General features: G+C 45.2%; 1 protein-coding gene and 1 pseudogene across 1 annotated transcript in view; one reads left to right on the top strand and one right to left on the bottom strand.

Annotated features, from left to right (window-relative positions):
- LOC126474810 (filaggrin-like) overlaps positions 1 to 16,287 on the top strand; it is a 139,825-nt gene that overhangs the window by 42,480 nt on the left and 81,058 nt on the right. The gene's annotated exons all lie outside the window — the stretch shown is intronic.
- Positions 12,851 to 12,968, bottom strand: LOC126475853 (5S ribosomal RNA; annotated as a pseudogene).

The raw sequence follows: 16,287 nt of genomic DNA, 5'->3' as shown, positions 1-16,287 counted from the left end.
GGCCCATTTAGCACAGATTTTACCGACGCCAAAGGCAATGGCACACTGACTTCAGGCGGCGTTTGGCTACTTTGTAAGCGCGGGTCTTATCCTCAAAGTCCGCTACGACACGCTGACACTTCCTCCTTGAGATGGCGGCCTCGTCCTTATCAACGTTCAAGAGAGAGCAGCTGCCCTTTATGTAAGTACGATGGTTAAGTCGTGGACCCGCCGCCGAACCGGATTATCGGGAAGCCTGAATGACGAACTGGCCCCTCCCTCTCGAGTGGCACCTGTTCCAGTAGTCCATATTTCTTCCTCGCTCTCGCATGTCAGGACCTTTTTCATCGAATACAGTTACATCGATGCCGACTTGCCTAGAATCCCTTCAGATCCTTGAACGCCATGCTCTCCACCTCACCTATCGCATCCGCCTCCCCTCCCCCCCGTGGATCCTGTACGACCTCATTCCGTTCCCCCACCTCCTCCTTTTCCTTGAACAGATACGGATCCTGTAAACCTCCCGAAAACTCGATCCTCCTCACCCGCCTTTCTCCCCCATCCTCTCCCACCCCCACCCACTGCCATGCCTGTCTTCCCACGTCCCACCCGGTCTCCATCTCTCCACCCTCCTTACCCTCTCCCAAGGTGGCTTCCGCCAGCTCCCCCTCCCTGATGATGTTCTCCTTCCCTCCATCTAACCTTCCTACCAACTTTGATCCTCCCTCCCTCTTCCTGTGTTTGCTCCTATGGGCGTCCTCCCTCCCTTCTCTCCCCCTTCCCTCCCTCCTCCAGTTTTCCCCACTCCTCCCCCAGGCTTTCCCTCCCCTGTCCCTCTACTCCTCCTCCCATCTCCTCAGCCATTGGCATCTTTGTTCTCCCCTCTCCCCCCCCCCCTCAACCTTCATCCCCCCTTGGCAGGTCCCCGGACTCGCACACGTTACGTGGACATTCGCGCACCAGAGATCATCGCCTTTAGTGTCTCTTGTGTGTCGTCATGTTTAGTGTTCAGTGTTCACCGTCACACTCCATCGTTCACTAGTGCCATCGACATCTTCAGTGTTTGTGCGTCGTGTCAACAGTTTGTAGTGTGGATTGTCATCGAGTGTGAACGGCTTCATGTTTTTTTATGTTCATGTGTCTACTGTTTTTTCCCCACCATTTTGTTCCAACTCATGTGTCTTCTCTGTTTTATCATTGTAATATCTTTGGCTGAAGAGCGACGTATTGCGCTGCTGCCAGCCTACCTGTTTTTATACGGGTATTAAAATCACAATAAAGAAAAAAAAAAGACTTGCCTAGTACCAGAAACCCTACCACACGTGATGTTTACCGGCTAATGATGAGAAATTGTACTAGGAATGTTGTGGAAAGCCGACATCCTACGATCGCATGGCCCGTGGTTTGGCGTTCTCTCCACCATATCCTCCTCGACATGAGAGCACGAGCGACCTGGTATCTGGTAGTTAATGGAAAATACATGACACAACTTCGTCTACAGGCCATAAAAATTACAGATTCGCCTCTGTGTCCTCGTTGTCACACGCTTGATACGGACGATCATCGACTGATGTGTGGGTCTTCTGCAGAGGTGTGGCAGCTGATTCAGAAGATGCTTGCCTTTCTTCTACGTACTGCTCCCCATGCCATTACACCGCAATCTCTTCTGTTCCCAGATGAGACATACTTCCCACGTACGAAGACCAACGCTGTGATCTTGATAAAAGGCCTCTCGATTTATTTGTTCCATGAAGGTGATAAGAGTGTTCTTGAGTTTTTGGACGTTCTTGCAAGATCACTTTACTTTTCTCGTGCACCATCCGCGATACCGTCAGTACTATGCCAACTTTTTGGGTAGTGCCTTCTTCGATCCCCCCTGCAGCTGGGGTGTCCCAGGTATGAGAAGGTGATTTCAGTGAGTTTTAGTAATAACAGAACTCGGTCCAATGTACCGGCAAAATGCTGTATTCTTCATGAAGACGTGCCTGGAACATGCCTGACTGGCTTGAGATTCAGTGTGCGTCTACCCACAAGTTGGCGGGACGCGGATGCCATTTTGTCTGTTCTGCCAGGAGGGCGTTTTCTTTAAATTCTACATTTTCTTTAAATTCTACATTTTCTTTAAATTCTATAATTCCCTTTTTATTTTGTTTGTTATTGATGGTAATTACACATAATTGTTTTTCGCCTGGAGGGCGTCCTATGTGATCTCAACAAATATATAAAAATAAATAAATTAATTAATAAAAAATAAAAAAAGGTAACTGCTCCTGATAAGTGGGAAATCCGGGTTCGAGTCCCAGTCTGGCATGAATTTCCACTGTCGTCATTCCATTCTGCAGCTGATGGTAATCCTTATTCGCAACTGTTCACTCGCTGCTACCCGCGATAATAATATCTCAGACTCAGAGTTTGTTTATGCACGCCACAGCAGAATCATTGGTCAACTTTCCAAAGAAGTATGAACGTCCAACTTTCATAACCCGTAGGCCGGCTGGTGTGGCCGTGCGGTTCTAGGTACTTCAGTCTGGAACTGCGTGACAGTTGCAAGTTCGAATCCTGCCTCGGGCATGGATGTGTGTGTTGTCCTTAGGTTAGTTAGGTTTAAGTAGTTTAAGTTCTAGGGGACTGATGACCACAGATGTTAAGTCCCATAGTGCTCAGAGCCATTTTTTTTCGTAACCCTCTCCCCCCCCCCCCCCCATCAAAATTAAGAATTTGGTGGGGTAACTCTTGACTAACACGTTGCAAGCAGCAAATGCAAAATTCGAACGTAACAAAATTGAGGAAAATAGCTTCAAATATTTTACAAAAGTGTAGAAAACGTAAACATAAGCATAAGATTACATGAGATCATGATATATGTACGTAATAGGAAATTGATAAGCTGTTCCTGATCTATATAAATGACCTGGGTGACAATCTGAGCAGTTCTCTTAGGTTGTTCGCAGATGATGCTGTAATTTACCGTCTAGTAAGGTCATCCGAAGACCAGTATCAGTTGCAAAGCGATTTAGAAAAGATTGCTGTATGGTGCGGCAGGTGGCAGTTGACGCTAAATAACGAAAAGTGTGAGGTGATCCACATGAGTTCCAAAAGAAATCCGTTGGAATTCGATTACTCGATAAACAGTACAACTCTCAAGGCTGTCAATTCAACTAAGTACCTGTTTGTAAAAATTACGAACAACTTCAGTTGGAAAAATCACATAGACAATATTGTGGGGAAGGCAAGCCAAAGGTTGCGTTTCATTGGCAGGACACTTAGAAGATGCAACAAGTCCACTAAAGAGACAGCTTACACTACACTCGTTCGTCCTCTGTTAGAATATTGCTGCGCGGTGTGGGATCCTTACCAGGTACCGAGCGAGGTGGCGCGGTGGTTAGACACTGGACTCGCATTCGGGAGGACGACGGATCAATCCCGCGTCCGGCCATCCTGATTTAGGTTTTCCGTGATTTCCCTAAATCACTCCAGGCAAATGCCGGGATGTTTCCTCTGAAAGGGCACGGCCGACTTCCTTCCCCATCCTTCCCTAATCCGATGAGACCGATGACCACGCTGTCTGGTCTCCTTCCCCAAAACAACCAACCAACCAACCTTAGCAGGTGGGATTGACGGAGGACATCGAAAGGGTGCAAAAAAGGGCAGCTCGTTTTGTATTATCACGTAATAGGGGAGAGAGTGTGGCAGATATGATACGCGAGTTGGGATGGAAGTCAGTAAAGCAAAGACGTTTTTCGTCGCGGCGAGATCTATTTACGAAATTTTAGTCACCAACTTTCTCTTCCGAATGCGAAAATATTTTGTTGAGCCCAACCTACATAGGTAGGAATGATCATCAAAATAAAATAAATCAGAGCTCGAACAGAAAGGTTTAGGTGTTCGTTTTTCCCGCGCGCTGTTCGGGAGTGGAATGGTAGGGAGATAGTATGATTGTGGTTCGATGAACCCTCTGCTAAGCACTTAAATGTGAATTGCAGAGTAATCATGTAGATGTAGATGTGGATGTAGATAGTATAGTCAAGAAAAATAATACAAGTACAATCTTATGCATGTAAGCACTGACATTGATAATACTTGACAGGAAAACGAAATGTTATTTATAGTTCTCCAAGAGTTTAAAAAATGTTTCAGTTGTGTGGATACAAAAGTTACACACAACTGCGAATGATGCAAAAAGAGAGAAAATAAATATGCTAGATAAGCACTCGTATCTGCATGACATTGGCGGTAGTTCATTTGACAAGGTAACAAAATGTTATTTAAAGTTCTTCAAGAGAGTAAAAATTGTGTGACAGTAGAAAACTAGACAAAGAAACAGACGTTTTAGGTGCAGCAGGCTCAGGGACGACTCACACTATGTCCACTGACAAGCACACCGAAATGTTAATATATTCATTTGATGACACACAAGTTTGGTATGTAAGCAGACTCAGGTACTAGTTACATACATTATGTCCTTTGACAACCACACCAAAATGTTTTAGTGTGTCACTCTTTTTTATATTTTCATAAAGATACTGTACAGGATCAGTAGTAATAGTATAAGGCACAAGTATACCTTGCTGAGTACCAAAGAATTCATGAAGATAATAAAAGCATTGATGCTGTATCCCTTTGTGAAAACAGGTTATCATAATTGACATTTACGAGCCAAATACTCATATATGACACCATAACAAGAACGAATCATAGTAAATAATTGAATAATAGTAAGTTAATAGGGACATAACCTTAGTGCTCAGTAAGTGCCTCAAAACGTGTATGACAAGTTTCTTGAAGTACAGTTATAAATATGAAGTTTAGGTCAGCCGCATAGTGGTAAACTTGTTCAATATAAATTCATTTTCTGATGGTACAGTACACAACGTACCATAAAGTACATGTTTTGATCCAGAACATGCAAAACATTTAACAAGGAAGTGTGCAGTTAGCACAAGTTGTTATGTGGCTACAGCGTAAGAATATGTGATTTTCAGTGCGGAAGTAAATTAGTGAACTAATACATCTGTTAGAAATCGTGTATATTTGTTCGAAACCATGAAAAAGCTCGAAAACTCCCACTTGCACAAAAATGCAAAATGGAGAGATGTGAAAGATTACATATTATTTCATTATTGCCCTAAACTGTAATTAATTATGTACAAAACAACAAAATTCCATTAAAAATCATTCTTTCTTTTGTTAGATAAGTTAAGCACCCTATTATTATTATTATTACCGTTGTTATTGGTATTGGCAGTCGCTGTAGTTCTATAAACTTGTTGATAAGCGTAACTGTTATACAGCAGATAATTTCACATTCTCAAATTTATCTGAATCTAAAAATTTGTAAACATCCAGAATGTATACCCACGAGCCGCCAATGTCCCTGATCATTACTCAACTGATACATCCACATATGAACTCTTATATCCAAGTAGGTAAAAAGAAAGTGTGTCATCTGCAAGAGCTGGTGTTTCATGCACATCAAAGTTTCGTGTTTTGTGTTTTGAATGTATATAGCAGGTATGACTGGTATCTCAAAGCGTAATTCGTGTACTTTCCATAATCGTTAGCTCCTAAAATCATAACAGACCTCGTCAGTAGCAACAAAACTTCGGTAGCACTGTCCTCTTAGAAATCCTTTCATGACAACATGCATCTCTTTTGAAAATATCACTGTGACTCTATCTTCGAATAAAGTGTGCACAAACAGAACCTCAATGTACCTAGTACAGCTGTGGTTTGCTTCGTTTAAAGGGTGTGCATTCCTTACCTTGTCTTGTTCCATAAATAGCGGCGAAAAAATGATTCCTCACTAAATCGTATATAACGCCTCGTCTAATTTCCTCAGAACAATACATTTAATTAATCTTCGGCATAATATCCTAAGAATCATAATCCACTTCACATAATATACTATAATTGCACAATAATGTACCATAGTCGCACCATAATAAACTGTAAAAACATCCTAAAGCAAAATTCGCCATCACATTCCAGAAAATCAGATAGGTCTAAATACAACAATACAACTTGCAAAGTTTACCTAATTCTTTCATAATGCGCTCTGAAGGGCTTCACAATGGCATACAACGTGATATAAATGTTGGTTCAATTCTTCTAAATCTCAACGTTTTTAGCCATGTATTAGAACGAAATTGTGGGCCATTATCAGAAATTACTTTGCCAATGTAAGTAGTAGTACAGTGGGGGCGTCAGCGCAATTTTAATATCAAACTGATATGCAAACTAATTAAATTGATCAATTAATCAACCCCACCCCCACCCACCACCGCCCTCGACCACGCCCACCCCCGTCCCTAGGTAACGTCACGTGTTTTTCTCAGCTGCAGGTGTGCCCCTAGCCCATATTCCCAATCCCCTCTCCCCCACCCCCATCCCGCCAACCAACCCTATTGGCAGGAATTTCGAATTTTGGTGTGAATTTCGAATTTTGGTGGGAATTTCGAATTTTGGCGGGAATTTCTTTGTCCCAGAGCTATGCTGACAGCCCACTCCACTCCACTCCCTGGAATTGATGGGAAATTAAAACTGGCAGTACCTTTTCGGGGACTCGAACCCTGGTCCAGGTGTACTCCTTAACACAATTAAACCACCAGAGGCTCTTGGAATTGACGGGAAATTAAAAATGGCTGTGCCCTTTCTGGGACTTGAACCCTGATTCTACTGCATGGAAAGCCCAAGTGAACCCTCTAACACATGGAAACTGTCCAGATGCAGGAGAGGAAGGTTAGGTTAGTGTACTTTATTTATTTTGGTAGGGAAACTGACACAAATATCTGTCCTAGTTACATAATTAATCACAAAGATCGAGCCTAATTACCATATGCGTAGTGCTACATAGGGATGACATAAAATCGCAATACAACTCAAATACTGACGATTCCATGCAACTGGTGTCATCCTACTGGGGAAAAAATTTCGCAATACCACTCGAAAGTAGCGACAGACACACTCAAACTCTACCCTACACCTACTAGCTGCTGGGAAAAAGGCTGGGTTGTAAGGTACTATCTTTATTCTTTTTGGCAGGAAATACGTTCAACTGACGAGATGCTGGTGTTGGACAGAGAGGAGTTTAAAAAGTGTATTACCAGTGAGCATACAGTATCTATCATTGTTTGACATCAGATTTTGCTGCAGATGTCTGCAGCCCAGGTAATCGAAGCCAGTACAGGCTACCACAACTGTTGGAAAAAAATGTGTCAAAGTTCTAATTATACTTCGTAATTGTTATGGAAAAAACCAGCACTCATAATGAACAGGCCATAATGCAGCACATGTACTAGGGAAAATCGTCGTCCTAAAAGACTGCAGAGGAGGCGGTAGCTGAACATGCATTCTCCTCGACAGATGTCCACAAACTGCCGAAAATCGAGGCCCCCTTCCTTCCTTCCTCCACCCCTCCCTCCCTCCATCCAACTATGGGGGATGGGGGGGGGGGGCATGCACCTTCAAACGGCCAGCTGCTCTTCTGACCACCTTGTGGCGCAGGCAGGATGCTGTCCGCCCTTTGCTGCCATCCTCTGCGGTCGCTCGCCGCACTCGGCTTTCCACCATCTGACTGCTGCCTTAAGGAGGCGGTCCTAGACAACACAAAAGGGGAATTAAGAAGCATAACCTCTCCCACCCAGAGAACGGTCCAGATCAGCACTCGGCTTTCCACTGTCTGGCCGCCATCTTAACGTGACACTCCTACACCAACAGAGTAGCGTATATTGTCAACAACAATAGGAGATTAAAGGACAGCCGCCTCAAGTGCAACTTGTTTGTCTGAAATACAGCGACAAAGCCCCCACACCCTGCCCCTTGGACAGAGAGCGGATGTGTGCGGTGACCACCACAGCAGACACGCCCCCCCCCTCCCCCCCTCCCACCCCCCCTCCCCCCTGAGTACTGTGGGACTTAACTTCTGAGGTCATCAGTCCCCTAGAACTACTTAAACCTAACTGACCTAAGGACATCACACACATCCATGTCCGAGGCAGGAGGCAGGATTCGAACCTGCGTCTGTAGCGGTCGCGCGGTTCCAGACTGTAGCGCCTAGAACCGCTCGGCCACTCCGACCGCCCCCGCCCCCCCCCTTTCCCCTTGTCTGCAGCAACCCGCCGTTCGGCGATGGAAAACAACTGTGTTTGACGTCAATGCAACTATAATCAAGCATCTATTTAAAAAAAGCAAAAGACATTTGCGACCGTAATAAATGTCCTCTTTCCAGGAAAATAGGTAAAGTCCATTCTCTTTTAGTTTTATGAGCAAAATCGGTATAGCTTTTACTTTCGATTGCAGTCGCATCTCATTATTTTGTGATGTTCAGCGAAGTGTACTGCCACAGATCACAAATTATCGGCAGAGACATGCCCACCCTGCATAAAACCAGGAAAAAAAATTTTGACTATTTTGATGCGAGAACTACCAGTCACTGGAGAATGACCTCATTATTTCCAAACCGTCATCAGAGTAAAGAAAAAGCGAGAATTTAATTTCCAAAGAAAAAAACATTTATATTAAGCAATTTCTTCCCTCTGGTTGAACAAATTACACGACCTGAGAGCGTCTGTCACTTTCAGTGTATGTAAATAAACTGTCATGCACGTGTGTATTAAAAACACTTCAGACAATCTTTCACGCCATTGGCACACATGCTGAAAAAAAAAAACGTTCACTGTACGTTTGACAGCAAGAAGCTATAATTATAGAGAACATAGCAGTTTTGTATACTATGACAGGGCCCCTTTTTTCAGTGTGTTGCTGTATCATACTAGCATTTACGAAACAAATCGTGAGACTCTGTCTTGCCCTGTGTAGGTGTGTGGATTGAAATATCATTAAAAGATATCGCCAAAACTAAAAAAGGAAACGCTTGTCAAGAATCATTCCATGGTGTCGTAGTCATCTCTTCCAACCGCCAGGTGGCACTTCATTGATGTCAGTTTGATAGGGTAATTAATTAAACTGACCATGAGAGTCACTTTGCATGGCGAATAACAGTTTTTTTTTTCAGCAGTCGGATTACATTCACCAGGTAGGACAACTGGGAATCCATGGAGGGAATATGATGTTCCTTTCGAGGAACATTGTTGAGAAAAGACATTTGAAGCTAACCACATGGTGATTCTACAGCCCACAACATACATTTCGCATTAGAACTGCGCTATTAAAATACAATCATAACTCCTATGTTACTGTCACCCTGCATAAAAAGCGGTCACGAGTCTACAGTCACACACACGACTCGCCGATAATGTTACGCTTTCAGGCAGAAACGCTGTCTGCGATTTGGAATCAAGTCTATCCATTCTACCACGTATGCAAGTTGTCTTGAAAGACGTCTTTTAATGGTTACAGCCACTGGTGAATCATATTCGTGCTCCTCTCGTATCTCGAAACGAGTCACCCTCTTTTTTTTCTAACCTGTCTGCTAAGGATTTCATACACCAAGAACTCTAGCGCTGTTTTTAGACAGTCCCGTGCATCTTGTAACTGCTCCTAAGTCTCTGCCCCGCCATCGCTGAAGCTTAGTCCATGTGATCGTCTCAATTTAAATCTGATCTCTACGGAAGTCAGAGAGCGCTATATCTAAGACCTTCTACATCCTGTGGGGAAACAGGACGAGCTCAGTTAATGCGACAGGAGCCCGTTTACACCACTCAATGGAAATGGGAACATGGTGTCATAGCTCTACCAACCGTGTGCAGTGTGTAAGACCAGCGCCAAACGAAGCATTCCCCTACAACATTTGGTAGTAGGAGATAGTACGAGCAGTTACGGTGGTGTTTCTTACTGGAAAAATTAGGAAGACTACACATCGTACATAGTACGGAGGAAGGATGAAGATTTTGTTACACATCTCCAAACTACATACAGGCCGTCTGAAGGGGATCTGTGTCTCTCAGGGTGCATTCATGTTTATCACCCAAACATATGTGACGAGCCTATTAAATATACAGGTATTTATCCATTGGAGCAGGTGGTTCGTGATCAAAGTCGCTTCCGCAGACCGGTATAAAGTTTCATCACCTGTACTAAAGAATGACCATATCCAAAAGACTATCAATCACATGAGAGGGTTCCTGTATTTCTCCTTCATAAGAAGGTTAATGCATTGTTTTTTTTTCGGTTTTAACACACACAATCAGTGTACACCGCCATACATTTTGTTTTTTCTACCATGAATGGCTCTGAGCACTATGGGACTCAACTGCTGAGGTCATTAGTCCCCTAGAACTTAGAACTAGTTAAACCTAACTAACCTAAGGACATCACAAACATCCATGCCCGAGGCAGGATTCGAACCTGCGACCGTAGCGGTCTTGCGGTTCCAGACTGCAGCGCCTTTAACCGCACGGCCACTTCGGCCGGCTTTCTACCATGACTTAGAGACCCGTGTCAGCTGCTGTGAAACCGACATTAACACGTTTTGATGCTCTGGCTCTCACAGAAAACTGAACGCCGCATGGCATAAACTATACAGCTGACACAGCATAGGCTGGTACAAATAAAACACAGACGCAATGTTTCTCATTGACAAAAATGTGGAAGACACCGCATCATTTGGAAACTGAAAGAGTTTGCGGTGTTGTAGAGCGCATCCAACAACTATTCGGAGGTGATTACCTGTAATCTCATCTTCCCATCGAAAGGGTAACGGATGTCTCGGTGCCGGCCGGAGTGGCTGAGCGGTTCTAGGCGCTACAGTCTGGAGCCGCGCGACCGCTACGGTCGCAGGTTCGAATCCTGCCTCGGGCATGGATGTGTGTGATGTCCTTAGGTTAGTTGGGTTTAAGTAGTTCTAAGTTCTAGGGGACTGATGACCTCAGAAGTTAAGTCCCATAGTGCTCAGAGCCATTTTTTAACAGTTCAGAAATTATACTATGCTCGCATCAGCCCTGATCTGATCTTTAGTAACGAAGAATGCCTCTTACAAGGAAGGACACAACCGCATAGCAGCGGTATTTGACACGTGAAATTACACGTCATGTCGCCACTAACTCCGTAAACAGGACATCTGTCAAGCAGATGTATACGTGAGGATTGTAGTACCTCACAAACACCTGTCGCTAACTTAATTATGAAACTGAAGACTCGATTGTATGCCCAATATGCGGCAGGCGGATGGAGTGCCTCCTATAAATCTTCGTTCGTCTAAAGGAATAAGTCGAAACAGGATGGAAGTTCTCTGATGACCGAGAGGTTTGCTGTTAACGATCGCAAGTAGACAGTGCTCTACGTCATACACAGAACACGCAGTTGTATGCGAGTCGAACGCAGGTTATGTCACGCAACTGATGCACCCCGACAAAACAACGGAAAAAACGGTTAAATGACCGACAGCGACATGCCCCTCTCTCTCCAGAATGCATCGTCAGTCTATCATTAAATCCTACCTCGTTACAGCTCCATCTCACCCTATCACTCCATCCACTCTCTGTCATCCTTTAACGCATATGCAAGTAAGTTTAGAGGCAGGTGGTTCCCTTTTTTCCAGGAAAGCATCTGAGACAGCAAGAAAAAAAAATTGTGTGAAATCCTACGGGATAACTGCTAAGGTCATGAGTCCCTAAGCTTACGCACTACTTAACCTAAATTATCCTAAGGACGAACACACACACCCAAGCCCGAGGGAGGACTCGAACCTCCGCCAGGACCAGCCGCACAGCCCATGACTGCAGCGCCCCAGACCTCTCGCCCATTCCCGCGCGGCCAGAGACAGCAGTCAACTCGCGTGTGTCACAATTATCTCAATAGATATACAACAGAATGTTGCCTCGACGAAAAATAAAAGATTGTATCCCAAGGTTCCCGTTCGTTCCGTGTTTCAGAATTGCTTGTAAATGTAGTACAGCTGCCAACACCTAGCGAAAATGCATTATTTTTCTGGTCGGGCGGCGTAGTACAGTACTGTACTCGAATGCAACCAGTCACCTCCAACCGCATATTCTACAGTTGCAGCACGTTTGCTCTGTTTTATCTATGTCTGTGTCTGTACGTGTGTCGCAGAAGGCTCCCATTACGTACTCTTCCCGCTGGTGGATTCAACTTCGAACATAGAACACATCTTCGTACGTGACGCATGATTGGGCCACCTTCGAGCCCTATCGCAAATGTGACGTGTTGTGAATCCGAATCCCGACATCGTTCCGGATATAACGTTCGGCATATCCACACTCGAATGCTAACTCGGGTCTACTATGAGACCTGGGAGCCATCCGCAACACATGCACAACAGGCGCTAGAAATCAGAAAAAAAAACAATTCAGAGGACGCGAAATCTGAGAATTATGCTCTGAGAAGGACATAATATGCATTTCGTAAGACATGGACACTCTTCTTTAATTTCCGATCGCTTCATCGCTTTCTATATCGCGATCGCAAAGTCATTAAGGCGCTCCGCGGCGCGCTGCGGGGCTCTTACATTACCGCCGACGCGTCGGGCGCTTCTGCGAGGCTGTCTCCAGCCCCCTCGCTTCAACTAGCAGCTTGCTAGTCCAGCGGCATTCGTATAGGAAATAAAAGGGGGTCGCTACGCTTTCAACTACCTAGTTTCAACTACTTTTGAAGGTCATCCAATTACCGACTTCCACATCCGAAATACGTGCACATAGATCGTTATGTACAGGTAATGTCTTAGGATTTTTTGTAGGTTAGTGAATAAAAAAAGCACTCCGTCTTCAGTCCACAAGTGGTCCAGCGGGTCTCTCCGACCGTCGTGTCATCCTCAGTTGAGGATGCGGCTAGGAGGGGCGTGTGGTCAGCACACCGCTCTCCCGGTCGTTATGATGGTTTCCTTTGACCGGAGCCGCTACTATTCGGTCGAGTAGCTCCTCAACTGGCATCACGAGGCTGAGTGCACCGCGAAAAATGGCAACAGCGCATGGCGGCCCGGATGGTCACCCATCCAAGTGCTGGCCATGCCCGACAGCGCTTAACTTCGGTGATCTCACGGGAACCGGTGCATCCACTGCGGCAAGGCCGTTGCCCAGGTTAGTGAATAAGACAGGTAAACATTCTGTTACAAAATATTTGTTAACTTTTGCATATATATTTACACGCAGAAAACAACGCTTTCCTTATTTTTGTTAGGTGTAGTTTTAATAATGTCAAATTCAATTCTTAACTTATAACTTAAATCCACATATGAATCGTCTATTTCTTACATGCAGGTCTGGCGTTCCGCCCGTACGTAGGGCAGTCCACGGCCAAGATTGCCAGGATACTGGCTCTGAGCACTATGGGACTCAACTGCTGAGGTCATTAGTCCCCTAGAACTTAGAACTAGTTAAACCTAACTAACCTAAGGACATCACAAACATCCATGCCCGAGGCATGATTCGAACCTGCGTCCGTAGCGGTCTTGCGGTTCCAGACTGCAGCGTCTTTAACCGCACGGCCACTTCGGCCGGCGCCAGGATACTAGAGAAGAACAAGTTGAAAACCATCTTCCGTCCTCCACCAAAAATTAGAAATATGCTGGGCTCAGTAAAGGACAACTTGGATCTACAGCATTTCCTGTGAATGTGCAAAACAATATACTGGACAGACGCAGCGTTGCATCACACAACGTATCTCTGAACATGTGAGAAGCGTTCGACTCGGACAAAAGGAAAAACCCGCGGTAGCGGAGCACAGCCTCAGTGAAGAACACACGTTTCAATTTGAAGAAACCAACAGTCTGTGTAGAGCGAATGGTCTCTGGGGCTCTATTATTAAAGATGCAGTGGGGATACGGCACAGTGATGACCTGTTTAATCGGGGTAGTGGCTTCCAACTCTGCACCGCGTGGAACACAACAGTATCAAGACGAGAGCGCACCGATGGAGGCAGCTCGGTGACGGCGCAAGGAATAAACAGGCCGCACCGAGACGAGACGCCAGGACCTGACGCCCGCGGTTGCCCCCCACCACACCGCGCCACGCCGATTCCGCTCACGCCTGATTGGCCCGACCGGCGCCGAGGATGCAGCGAAACCAGTAGTTCAGCGGCTATAAAGATCCGGACGAGAAGTGAACCCGACACTGTGATCTATGAGCGCCTGCTAATACCCATACAGGAACATGTTTCCAAAGACCAACTTCTGCCGGATTTCCCATTCGGATTTCGGCAAAATCATTCTGCCCCACAACAGATCATTAGTGGTTGAAGCAGCTACAGAGGGCTTCAATCGCAGAGGCTACTGTGGGATGGTGCTACTAGACGTAGACATAGCCTTCGACTCAGTATGGCATAGAGAGTTACTCTACAAGTTATACACACAAGGGTTGGATGGTTCTCTGTTAAAGTAGAAACAGCCACCTCCAACAAAAGGAGTATTCGTGCTGGGGTACCGCAGGGATCGGTTCTGGGGTCCCTTTTGTACAGTTCGTACACTGCAGACAGAGTAACCGCTCCCCTGGTGTACACCGCACAGTATGCAGACGACACAGCCTTCTACACACGTAATGCGAACAAGGACCTGGTCATCCATACGCTACAAAGGGTTTTAGATGTCACTGAAACCTGGGCCCGTCACTGGCTCATTACCATCAACTCTGAAGAGACGTAGGCTATGCCGGTCACCCGGAGGCTCGGAAGGCGCGGACCTCCTCGACGCCGCCCCCCCCCCCTCCCCCCACCTCCACTTTCGTCTTCACCTAAAAGGAACCCAACTCCCGTGGCACAGAACCGCCAAGTATCTTGAAGTAACCTTGGACTCTTATCTTACGTGGAAGCCCCACATAGACGAGGTCTACAGGAAGGTCTGTGTCAGAATGTCCATCCTATACCCAATGCTCAACAGAACCAACTCCCTTCCCTGCTCTGTAGAAGTAAATGTGTACCAGCCACTTATACGGCCGGTAATGGAGTATGCTTGCTCTGCCTGGGGATATGTAGCGAAGCAGCGTCTGGGCAAACTCCAGAGGCTGCAAAACCGTGCCCTCAGGAGGACACTGCATCTACCTCTGCTCTTCCGTCTGAGGATCTGCACGCCGCAGCTGAAATCCCCTTCCTGAAAGAGCGATTCCAAGAACTGGCAAGGGCCTTCTATGAGAGCTCTCCCAGATCTGGAAATGACCTCATCCGCTCCCTGGGTCGGTATGACATGTCCCGCAACAAGCACAAACGCCCAATGACCATCTTCGACGACTAAGTCGAAGCGAAAGTCCCTATCTCCAATTTCTAATCCTGTTACCTCCCCCGTGAAGTCAATCATCTCGCCAACCTCAGGCAAGTACCAGACACATACAGAACATTCATCACATTATGCAGACATCCAAAAATCACAGAAAATAATCACATACACGAGCAAACACGCGGAGTAAAAGCCAAAAGGCTAGAAACTCCCCAACACACTTCCCCAAAGAGGGGAAAGCAACAGATGAGAGTGAGGAGAGACGGCAAGTAAGAAACTTGCTGAAACGTTGCAGGAGAACAGCGCATTGACTCGGCTGTCAACCTGAGAAGATTTTATCATCGGTATTGCAGGGATTTCACCGTACAGTTTAATACTGAAGCCACTGAAGATAATACAGTTAGTTGAACGGTTGTCTCAGAACTCCTACCATATCCGAATCCGAGACACACATTTCATTACGGGATCTGTCTCCCCTACGTTGATAACGAGGCGACCAACAACAGAATCCACGAAACCACCCAAGAACCACATTTTTTTCTTTTCCTTCATGGCGTGATGTTCTGCAGATCGTCAGCGCTCGGCAGTGACGTGTGACAAAGCTTCGTGCATTAGTTCCAGTGCGTCTGGCAGCTTAAATATCTTGTTATTTCTCGGGACAAATCTTTTAATCTGGCTCCAGGTCAATTCTGTTGGGTTAAGACAGCAGTGTTATGTTGAAAACTGTAAGAATGTGTACAATGTGTTCAATGGCGCGAAAATTATTGTTCTCCGTGTTTCCACGATGCTTATCCTTCAGGCTTGTGTGAGGCGTTATCTGTGGTATAGAACAATGGATATTGATGCCAAAAATTTAATTCCTAATATCTTCATAATTTAAATAATCGTTATTAACAATCTTTTATAAAATATCAATGATTAAAGATTTATTTTTTAAATGGAAACTGGAATTTTGCGTGAAATAGAAACAAAAATTCATCTTTCCTTTAAAAATGGTGATTAGATACGTATCAATTAAAATATATTTAAACAATTTAATATTTAAATGATGGGGGTAGCGAAATGAATGAAAAAATATAAAAAATGAAACAACAAAAGAAGTTTCGAACCAGCGATACACAAAACATCTGGTTACCATTTTCTAAAGCTATTGGCTACGCCACACGTACCGATAACATAAATGCCTTATT

This window comes from Schistocerca serialis, chromosome 4 (genome assembly GCF_023864345.2).
Source record: "Schistocerca serialis cubense isolate TAMUIC-IGC-003099 chromosome 4, iqSchSeri2.2, whole genome shotgun sequence".
NCBI lineage: Eukaryota > Metazoa > Arthropoda > Insecta > Orthoptera > Acrididae > Schistocerca > Schistocerca serialis.
Note: the sequence above shows the minus strand (reverse complement) of the source record. Positions and strands in the feature narration are given on the sequence as shown.